Here is a 12,077-nt window from a genome sequence, read left to right as displayed (position 1 = left end):
ACGATGATGGATGTTTCGGCGAACGGCACAAAGTCTTTAGGTCTGAAAGCACGTGTTGCACTCTTTTTTTCTTAGACCGGTTTTGTCCCAAATGGGTTTTTAGATGAGGTTTTTAACGAGGCAACCATGAATGGTGCTAACTTAGAATGAAGCTCGATTACGAATCGGCACCGAAGATCAATTCAACAATATCTGAGGTCACTTTGCAATTAACCTCGAATACTGGGGGGGCTACCCTCGGATATGCATTGTCTTCGAGTATCAACTCCAGCGAGGAAACTACTTCATAAAGGGAGGGTCACGATAAAAATGATTTATTGTAAGTGCCAAACGGTCAAAACAAACTGTACCCATATAGATTGCTTGAGCCCTGGAATAAAACATGTACGTATGTATGATTATTTCGATCGAGAATAAAGAGAAGTATTTTCCTTGCAATCATCTTATGTTTTAAATTTTTTCCTCTTTACATCCCTTTAGAGAACTTTGTACTTCCGAAAAATAACAAGCCCAAGGGTAATACATAACCAGAATGTGAACGACCACCCCCTCATTCGGGGACTGCAGTCTAACTCAAACAGCCCAAGTCATCGGGCCTAGGGGCAAAAGACCTATTAGGCAACTACCCGATTTCTAAAAAGGCCACGGCCACCCCAATCGGGGACTGTTATCTCGGGCAAGCCTGGATGACTCGAGAACGTAAGCCCAATGCGCTATTCCCGAACTAAAAGGCTACGACCAATTTAACACGGCTCGGAGATATTCGAGACCTGTAACAAAAACAGGCCTTCAAAAAAGAGAAAACTTTTCACAACTGGTTCTAAAGACTGCCCTCGGCAAAGTCACAAACTCAAGATATTTTTGGAGCAAATTCTTCGGTAACATCGAACCCCAACTACGCCTTAACCCAGAAAGGCAATAAAAGTAAGATTTGTTCGAACCCTCGAACACAACCTCATTGTTTCACGCTAAGGCATTCCGACCTTTATGAATACAAGTAATAAAGCAAAGGAAAAGTTTGCGAGCTGAAAGGGGAAGAAAAGCCTTATATGTAATAATAATAATTACAATGGACGAATCAGTCTAATACAATAATTTACAACAACCAAAACGGCCTCAAAAAGGTGCTAAAGAAAGCAAAAATAAAAAGGCCTAAGTGGCCCAGTCCTCATCGGGGATAACATCTCCATCCCCGGGATCTTGCCCGTCTTCGAATTTGGTTAAGCTATCAGAGTCCTTCTCTGGAAAGGCCAGCTTTCGGGTCCTGTTTCCTCTGCTTTGGCGTTCTCGATTTCGGCCATAACATCGAAGCCCTGAGCAGGAACTCCCTCGAGGGCTTCCCTTCGAGCTAGCCCTTTTGTATGATCCACCATGCTCTTAGCCTTCGCCTGGATGGCCTTGACATCGACCTTAAATTGGGCCACTTTGGCATCAACTTTGGTATTTTCCACGGCCACCTCAGATCTGGCTACTTCGAGCTCGCTAGCCAAGTTTGGCTTATAAAAAAACAGCCAAGTCCAATCGAGTTTGAAGCTCCTTGATTTCCTCGACCTACACCGATGCCTTCTCTTTTTCATCTCAGAGCTGGGTCTCGGCCGACTCCAGTTGTGCTTGGATAGCTTCCTTTTTCGAGGCAAAAATGTCCATATTTTTCTTGAACATTTCAACCTCGGCTTGTATTGTATCTACTTGTTTCTGAAGCTCCCCGATCTGTTCGAGCCTGTGATGGACCTGCAGGATTGGATCGTTAGTTACTATCTCCAATTTATCTTCACTATCGTGAAGCACTCGAAATACTTGCTCAGCCATCTCGACATGCTCGTCCCGAGCCATTATTAAATCGGCTTGAAGCTTCTTACTGAGAAGCTTGTAGGTGTCACTTTTCTCAGTGAGATCCCGGACCTCGGCTTCATGATGAGTTAATTCCTCCCGGTATTGGAGGAAAGACTCGTGATGCAACACCAAAGCCTACAAGCATAAGGGAAGATGTTATGGTTATTTACAAGATTAAAAGTTAGAATATATGAGAAAGAAAAAGCATGCCAATTTACCCAATTTATTGCTTGTCGGGCTTCATTGAATAGACCAGTAGCGCCTGACGATGATTCCTTCCTTGATACCGGTAGGTCACCGAGCCTGGTGATGTCTTCCAAAGAAGCAGACGCAACCCCGTCCAAGAAGCCATGGATATCGATCACCCCTTGAGAACTTAACATACCGGCCTCACAAATCATAACATACGAAATCTGAAGAGACCTGCTGAGGTCGACCGCTCCAAGTTCGTCTATTGGGGCACATTCCCCGCTCTCTCTCTTGACCCTTCTAGCTTGGGGAAGAATGGGCTCGACCCTTTCTGGATCGGAATCTTCAACTTGAGCTCTCTCACCGACCTCCTCATGTCGGGATTCTTCAACTTCAGCGATTGCCGGTTCGAGAACTTCCTGTACGGCGATGCCGGCCCGCACACGGGCCACCAATTTGGAACTATCTTCCTCTTCTTCTTCAGACTCATCCCTTAATCGGTGGATTGAATCCAAAGACATAGCACCGGTGTCCCCCCGGGCTTGCGAGACCTCTTCACCGGTCTTTTCTTTTCTGTGCCCGGGGAACTCGAAGCCCTTTTCCTCTTCTTCTCTTTGGCCTGCTTCGGAGCAGGGGGTGGGGAAGGACTTCTTTGGCACCAGATGGGGGCCTCATTGGAATATCCTTTCCGAGGCCTACAAAGGAAAAAAAATGAGTGAGCCCGAGAAAAAGCCCGAACGATCACCGTTCTGAGGAGGAAACTTACCATGATTGTGGGCCTCCCATCGACCCTTCGACAATTCCATCCAAGCACGCTCTGAGTACGACCTTTGTAACGCAAGGCCTTCGACCCATTTTTTAAGTTTCGGAATTGGGTCCGGCATCTGGGCCACAACTGCAACACCAAAAAATATCAATGAAGAAAGAAATAAGAAGAAAAGCAACGAGATTAAACTTTCAAACTGGAGTACTACTTATGTTTCATGTTCCATTTCTCAGGAAATGGCATGTCTTCAGCAAGGATTAGGTCCGAAGTCCTTACTCGAACAAATCGGCCCATCCAACCTCGGTCCCGACCTTCATCTATGCTCGAGAACGGAGCCTTGGTGGCTCAGCGAGCAAGCTTGATCATCCCCCCTCGATAAAGTCGGGGACTGTATAGGCGCATAAGGTGGTCGAGGGTAAAGGGACATCCCTCTATTTTGTTTACAAAAAATCGGAGGAGAATTACTATTCTCCAGAAAGAGGGGTGGATGTGACCGAGGGTCAAATCATACCTCTTGTAAAAGGAAATAATGATGGGGCCTAAGGGACCCAACGTAAAGGGGTAAGTGTAAACACTTAGAAACCCTTCCACGTGAGTAGTGGTCGATTCCTCGGGCGAAGGAACCACCACATGCTTTTTGACCCAGTTGTAGTCCTGTTTAACCCTAGCGAGGAGTTTTTCGGTGAATGTGCATGTGTACCTCGAGACCGGCTCACATCGGCCCGTTAACAAAGAGGCCTTTTCGACCTTAAAATCAGTAACAGTCGGACACCCTACCAAAACGATTCCTCATGGTGGAGTTCCACCGCAACCTCACCACCGGAGGGTCGTGATGAAGAAGCAGCCTCCTTTTGCGGTACGGTTTTAGAAGTTTTCACCATTGAAGAACAGGAGAAAAGAGAATTAAGATAGTATGCGGATTGATGAGAATTCAAGAAATTCAGTGCAAAAGTTGTAAAGCAAAGGGTTTTTTGAAGAAAATGCAAGAGTAGGAAGAGCTTTGAACGTAAAAAGTTTGAATGAGAAAAAGCTAGGGTACTTATAGCTTGCTGGTGACAGTTCAGAACTGGTAGTGGCCGACCAGCGACTGACATGCTTTTAATACCTTGATAACTGGACCGACGAGACATTTTGAGTTGTTGCTTATGTCATAATCAGGTGTACCAGTGACGTTTCTTCATTTACGTCATGACCCGTCGAGGCAGAGCTCGGAAGTTCATATCGTTTCTTATCATCTTCTCTCTGAGAAACGGGGGGACTATCTGTATACAGTCAAAACTGGACTTGCCTTTCGTATGAATGATCGAGACTAGAACATGATAGGGAAATGTTCAAACTTGTGCTATATCGAACCATGATGCGAAGTTAGATTGCAGTGCTCGTGACCCAGAGATCGATTAAGATCGAGATTGGCCAAGATCGAGACCAGCCAAGATCGAGACCTGCCAAGATCGAGATCAAGCAGGATTGAGACCAAGCAAGATAGAGATCGAACAAAACCAAGAGAAGCTTACCGAGCCAAATAACGAAAAGCCAAAATATCCGCAATCGGACAAGGATCGCGGCAGAAATCCCAACACGTATCAAGGAGATGTCGATTAATTAGCATATCATGAGATTCCTTACTGTATTTAGAATTGTACCAAGAGTAGGACTCCCTACTATATAAAGGGGGTCTGATCATTTGTAAGACACATGACATTTATGCAATACAAAGCAATATACTGCCTCTTTTTAGCTTTCAATATCTTGTTACTATGTTCTTATATCATTTGAACCTTCACCATGTTCGAGGGTGACTGAACTCATGGGCCGAGGATTTTTGATTTGTTTGGTTTGCATTATTTTCTTTCACAGTCAATTTCAATATTAATATATATGTGTGTGTGTGTGTGTGTGTGTGTGTGTGTGTGTGTGTGTGTGTGTGTGTGTGTGTGTGTGTGTGTGCCAAGTTATATCATGTATCTTTAAAATCGCATATAAATTCAATTGTTACCCGTGTTTTTGGGTAAATAGTTCTAATATTAAATATTCTCCTTTTCATTGTCTGGCCCGTATAGAGTGGTAGTCTTTTAAGACTATCTAATAAATAGGAATTTGAAGTAAATTCATATGAGAACTCTTTAAATAAAGTTCCAATATAGACACGATAATGATCTTAATATTATGCAAAGTTAGTTTCTAGATGTATATTATTCTAGGTAATAAAAGAGATGATAGTTGGCAAACATATATATTGGGGTTTCAGAACAATTTGCAAGTATTTTACATAATATAAATTTATTAGAGTTAGGTTATATTACTATGTAAACTAACTATAATTGCAATATAATTTATTTTCTAATATATATTGTCACGACCCAAAATCTCAACCTGTCGTGATGGCGCCTATCTTGATACTAGGCAAGCCGATAATATTCATGATCCATAATTTCTTTCAAGTTTGAAAATGTAATATTTAAATATAATACAAAATTCCACAAATACTAATACGAACACTCCCCAAAACCTGGTGTCACTGAGTACATGAGCATCTGATATGAATAGAAGTCTGAAAAATATGGTCTATAATAGTCTGAGACCAAATACAGTAAGCAAGGAGATAGAGAAGGAGAGACGAGGTCTGCGGAACACGGCAGCTACCTCAAAATCTCCTAAAATTCAACTGCCGAAAGGATCAACACCCGCTATGTCCGGGAACACCTGGATCTGCACACGAAGTGCAGGGTGTAGTATGAGTACAACCAACTCAGCAAGTAACAATAATAACTAAGGAACTGAAGATAATGAAGAGCTACACAATTATAGTTCACTTTCAATAATTCCAGCAAAGAATAGACATGCTTTCAAATTCGGCAGTTTAAGTCAAATCAATTTTTATACAGTTCAATTTCATGTAATCCGGATATAAAATCTTTCAGAGATTTCACAACAATGACAGATAGCAATCAAGTGCAATAACAAATGCAAAGCAAGTACAGCCTCTCAGGCAACAATCACTTAACTCATCACTCGGCTCCCAGCCCTCAACACTCATGCTCAATGGGTGCCCTCAACACTCACGCTGCGCCAACCACACATGCGGAAAAAGTCCCGCATCTGCGCCTTTGCCTACATCTGCGTGCCTGTTTGCGCTCCTGCGCAAGCCACTTCTGCGCGTGGATTTATAGTCAAATTTCTTCAACACAAAGAGAGCATATAGCTAACAACAAATTTTTCAACTTTATAGTTTTCACGGGACGGACCAAGTCACAATCCCCTCGGTGCACGCCCACATGCCCATCACCTAGCATGTGTGTCACCTCCAAAATAATTACGTGACACAAAATTCTGGGGTTTCATACCCTCATGATCAGATTTAAAACTGTTACTTACCTCAGAGCGTGAAATTCTTTACTCTGCTATGCCTTTGCCTTGCAAATCGGCCTCTGAATGCCTCGAATCTAGTCACAAATGATTCGTTTCAGTCAATAAAATTTATTGGAATTAATTCCATAAGAAAATGCTAATTTTCCATAAAAATCGGAATTTTAGCACAAAAATCGCACGTGGGTCCCACATCTCGGAACTCGACAAAAGTTACAAAATCCGAAAGCACATTCAACCACGAGTCTAACCATACTAATTTTACCAAAATCCGACATCAACTCAACCTCCAAATCATCAAATCTTATTTCAAATCCTTAAGTTCAAAACCCCTGATTTACACCTCAAAAACATGTAATCTAGTCAGATTATTCTATGATAATTCAATATTATGGAGTAGAAATGATCACAAGGGACTTACCTCAAGTTTTCTCGTGAAAACCTTGCTCACAATCGCCCAACCCGATCTTTAAATGCCCAAAAATGGCAAAAGCTCGGAACCCCTCTGTTTTTGTACTGTCTAGGGATTTTCGCATCTGCGGCAACTTGGTCGCTTCTGTGCCAACCGCACGTGCGGAAAAAGTCCCGCATGTTTAGCCTCTGCCTGCATCTGCATGCCTGTTTGTGCTCCTACGCAAGCCGCTTCTGCGTGTGTCCCTCCATATTTGCGCTCACGCAGGTGCGGAATTTCCCTCGCACCTGCGATCACTGCCCCACAGTCCATTTGCGCAAGCTCGCACCTGCGATGGAATTTCTGCAGGTGCGATTGCAGCAGAGGGCAGAAACTTCAGTTATTTCTTCTAAGTCTGAATTTGATCCGAAAATCATCCGAAACTCACCCGAGACCCTCGGGACCTTAACCAAATGTACCAACAAGTCCTAAAACATCATACAAACTTAGTCGAGCCTTCAAATCACACCCAACAACACTAAAACACGAATCACACATAGATTCAAGCCTAATGAATTTTGAAATTCCCAATTTCTACAAACGACTCCGGAACCTATCACATCACGTCCGATTGACCTCAAATTTTTCACACAAGTCATAAATGACATAACAGAGGTATTCCAATTTTCAGAATCGTATTCTGACCCCGATATCAAAAAGTCAACCCCCAGTCAAACTTCCCAAAAATTAAACTTTCGGCATTTCAAGCCTATTTTCACTACGGACCTCCAAATAATATTCCGGACACGCTTCTAAGCCCAAAATTACCATACGGAGCTATTGGAATCATCAAATTTCTAATCCGAGGTCGTTTACACATAGGTCCATATCTGGTCCATTTTTCTAACTTAAAATTTTAATTATGAGACTAAGTATCTTATTTCATTCCGAATTTGTCATGACCCAAAATCCCACCACAGGCGTCGTGACGGCACCTAGTCTCTAAGACAAGGTAAGCCGATTACAATTACATTTCAAGCCATTTTATTTTTTTAATATGTACCAAGAGCGGAAATAATTACAAATACAACAACCTCCCAAGACTGGTAGTTCTGAGTCACGAACTCTAACTGAATATATTTAAAAAACCAGAAATCAGCAGCTACCAGCAGTGCCAAAATGAAGGAAAATACTCCAAATCCCATCCGAAACACGCCTGAGCCCCTCGAGACCTCAACCAAATGTACCAACAAGTCCCAAAACATCATACGGAGTTAGTCGAGTCTTCAAATCACATCCAACAATACTAAAAACACGAATAACACATAGATTCAAGCCTAATTAACTTTGAAACTTTCAATTTCTACAAATGACGCCGGAACCTATCAAATCAAGTCCGATTGACCTCAAATTTAGCACGCAAGTCATAAATGACATAACGAAGCAACTGGATTCCGACCCCGATATCAAAAAGTCAACCCCCCGGTCAAACTTCCAAACTTAAATTCCTATTTTAGCCATTTCAAGCCTAATTTAACTACAGACTTCCAAATAAAATTCCGAACACGCTCCTAAGTCCAAAATCACCATACTGAGCTGTTGGAATCATCAAAATTCTATTCCGGGCTCATTTTTTCAAAATGTTGACCAAAGTCAAACTTAGCATTTTAAGGCCAACTCAAGGAACCAAGTGTTTCGATTTCAATCTGAACACTTCCAAATCCCGAACCAACCATCCCCGCAAGTCATAATTTTATAAAAGCACATACGGGGAGTTTTATTTAGGGAAATAAGGTTCTAAAAGTCAAAATGACCGGTTGGGTCATTATAGGATATTTACTCCGCATGTCTTACTCGAACTCCCATGTAGCTGCCTCAATCGATGGACATCTCCATTGCACCCGAACTGAAGGATAACTCTTAAACCTCAACTGTCGGACCTGCCGGGCTAGAATAGCTACCGGCTCCTCCTCATAAGTTAAATCTTTGTCCAATTGGATTGAGCCAAAATCTAATACATGGGACAAATCACTATGGTATTTCTGGAGCATGGGTACATGAAACACCGGATGAACTGCTGATAAACTAGGTGGTAGTGCAAGCTTGTAGGCTACTTCATCCACCCTATCAAGAATTTCAATGGGTCCGATATACCTAGGGCTTAACTTGCCCTTCTTTCCAAATCTCATTACTCCTTTTATAGGTGAAACCTAGAGCAATACTCTTTGTCCTTCCATGAATGCAATGTCACGAACTTTACGATCAGCATAACTCTTTTGCCTAAAATGAGTTGTGCGAAGTCGATCCTGAATAACCTTGACCTTATCCAAGGCATCCTGTACCAAATCAGTACCCAACAACCGAGCCTCTCTCGATTCAAACCAGCCAACTGGCGAACGACATCGCCTCCCGTATAATGCTTCATATGGAGCCATCTGAATGCTCGACTGGTAGCTGTTATTATAGGCATACTCTGCAAGTGGCAAGAACTGATCCCAAGAACCTCCAAAGTCTATAATACAAGCGCGAAGCATATCTTCCAATTTATGAATATTGTGCTCTAACTGTCCGTCTGTATGTGAATGAAATGTTGTACTCAACTCAACCCGCATGACTAACTTACATTGTAAAACCCTCCAGAAGTGCGAGGTGAACTACGTTCCTCGATCAGAAATGATAGACACGGGCACACCGTGAAGGCGTACAATCTCGCGGATGTAAATCTCTACTAACCGCTCTGGAGAATAGGTAACTGCCACTGGAATGAAATGTGCTGACTTGGTCAACCTGTCCACAATGACCCATACTGCATCAAACTTCTTCCGAGTCTATGGGAGCCCAACAACAAAATTCATAGTGATACACTCCCACTTTCACTCGAGAATTTCTAACTTCTGAAGCAAACCACCAGGTCTCTGATGCTCGTACTTAACTTGGTGATAATTCAAACACCAAGTTATATATACAACTATATCCTTTTTTATTCTTCTCTACCAATAATGTTGCCGCAAATCTTGATACATTTTGGCGGTACCCGGATGAATAGAATACCAAGAACTATGAGTCTCTTTAAGAATTAATTCACGAAGACCATCTACATTAGGCATACAAATATGACCCTGCATCTGCAGAACTCCATCATCTCCCACAACAGCTTGCTTGGCACCACCGTGCCGCACTGTGTCCTTAAGGACAAACAAATGAGGATCATCATATTGTCGCTCTCTGATACGTTCATACAAGGAAGACCGAGCGACTGTGCAAGCTAGAATCCGACTGGACTCTAAAACATCTAACCTCACGAACTAATTGGCCAAAGTCTGAACATCGGCAACTAATGGCCTCTCACCAACCGGAATATACGTAAAGTTTCCCATACTCACATCCTTTCTACTCAAAGCATCAGCCACCGCATTGGCCTTTCCAGGGTGATACAAAATGGTGATATCATAGTCTTTCAACAGTTCCAACCATCTTCCCTGCCTCAGATTGAGGTCTTTTTGTTTGAACAGGTACTGTAGACTACGATGATCAGTGAATACCTCACACGCGACACCGTATATGTAATGTCTCCAAATCTTCAGCGCATGAACAATGGCTGCCAATTCTAAGTCATGAACATGGTAATTTTTCTCATGAACTTTCAACTGCCGCGACTAAGACTGGCAAGTGGGCCGATCCAGGACCGGGACCGGCCTAGGACCGCGGCCCATATGGGTAGTAGGCCTATACGGTCCTAACCATTTAAGACCGGGACCAGGGGAGGTAGGCCTACAAGTGGGCCGGTCTTTTGCGCGAGGCCCGCGAGACCAGACCGGTCCTAACCGGTCCCAATGGCTCCAAAGTTTAAAAAAAAAATCTGCCTGTTGGGGCAATTAAAATGTAGCCGTTTTCTCTGCCAAAATAGTCGTTGGTTATTTACAAAATAGCCATTTAACCCCCCAACTTTGTTTTAACCCCAAACTTTTTATAATTACACTTTTTTCCTATTTGCAACTATAAATACCCCCTCATTCTTTCATTTTTCTCACAAAATCATCAATCTCTCTCTAATTTTCTTCTATAATTGCTTACTTTATTGTTACAATTTGTGCAAAATTATGAAGTTGGTGAATTGAAGTCTTCAACGATAATTAATTTTCTACAAGTTGTTCGTCAATTCGGTAAATTCGTTCCAATTCTTAAGTTTTAATATTATAGTTTTGTTTGTTTTATTTACTTTGTATTGCTTGATTAATTAAGATGGCTTATTCCTTAAAAAAATGTTTAGTAAAAATAAGGAAAAATCCAAGTGTGGTGAATCTAGTAGCCAATCTATTCCTCCTCCACTTCCCCGGCTCCCCGACCCAAACCTGTTACCCGTCCTACACCTCCTATTCTTGATAGCGATAATAGTTTATTATAATTTACCGAGAGTCAATTTTGCCATAATATTGCACCCAGTGAACAATTAAGTCATGAATATATGAGTGATCTTTATGGTAATCCAACTATTGATCAAAATGATGAAGAAGAAATAGATTTTCATGAAACGCAACCGGATGATGATACACCCACTAGTCTTGCTCTTGAAGTTAACCCAACTAATAATAATTCAAATGATGCCCCGTCTGACCCTCTTGTCTGCCCCTACTTTTTCTAGACAACCTTTGAAACGGGCAGAAACATCTGTTGTTTGGCCATTTTTTACTCAACTTAGAGAACAAAATAGGGCTAAGTATAAAACATGTGGCAAAGAGTTAGTTTTTAAATATGTTGGAAGTCGGGGGGGGGGGAAGTTTGACTAGACACATATTGCTACACCCTCGGTGAGCGCTTTCAGTCAAGCACGACTTCAACTCGATGATTATAGAGCGTCTATGAGGGAGAGCTTGAAAAAATAAGTACTTTTCAGAGATTGGATCTGTTCGAAAAGAAGAAATTTTGGTCTTGCTGAATCATAACCAGAGGTAGACGAAGCTTACGAAGAAATGCTAGCTAAACTTACGGAGGATGCTGCTTCGCCCGGAAGCGGTGATGACCAAGCTTCTTTTCCGCCACCACCAACGGAAATTCCTCCGGACCTTGAAGGATTTATGAAATTTGTAAGAGATACCATGTAACTTAAATGAACAAAAATTAATATGTAACTTGTATTTTGGCACATCTTGATAAGTTTCTTTTTCTTCTCAATGGTGGTATTAACACCTTGTTGTGCTCATTCCATAGGGGGGGAGGAAGACTAAGAAAGATATTGCCATATATTTTTAATGCTATAATAAAATTATAACGCATTGCTTTGAATATCTCTTTAAAATATTTTTGTCTTTAAATTTGAATTAAAAAAATTAGGTCACAATGTTATAATATAATTTACAAGGAATTGCCTTAGATATTTTTATTACTATTTTTTTTCTCTAACTTCTATAAAATTTAAAAACAAATATAAAAAATATCTGTTGGGCCCACTTAGGCCCGGGACCGGCCCACTTAATTCGGGACCGTTAGTTCGTGGTCCCGGTCCCGGACCGGTTCCAACAAGAAGTCCGAGCC

Source organism: Nicotiana tabacum, chromosome 9, assembly GCF_000715075.1.
Source record: "Nicotiana tabacum cultivar K326 chromosome 9, ASM71507v2, whole genome shotgun sequence".
NCBI classification, from domain to species: Eukaryota; Viridiplantae; Streptophyta; class Magnoliopsida; order Solanales; family Solanaceae; genus Nicotiana; species Nicotiana tabacum.
The sequence above is the reverse complement of the archived record's forward strand: the minus strand, read 5'-3'. Positions refer to the sequence as shown.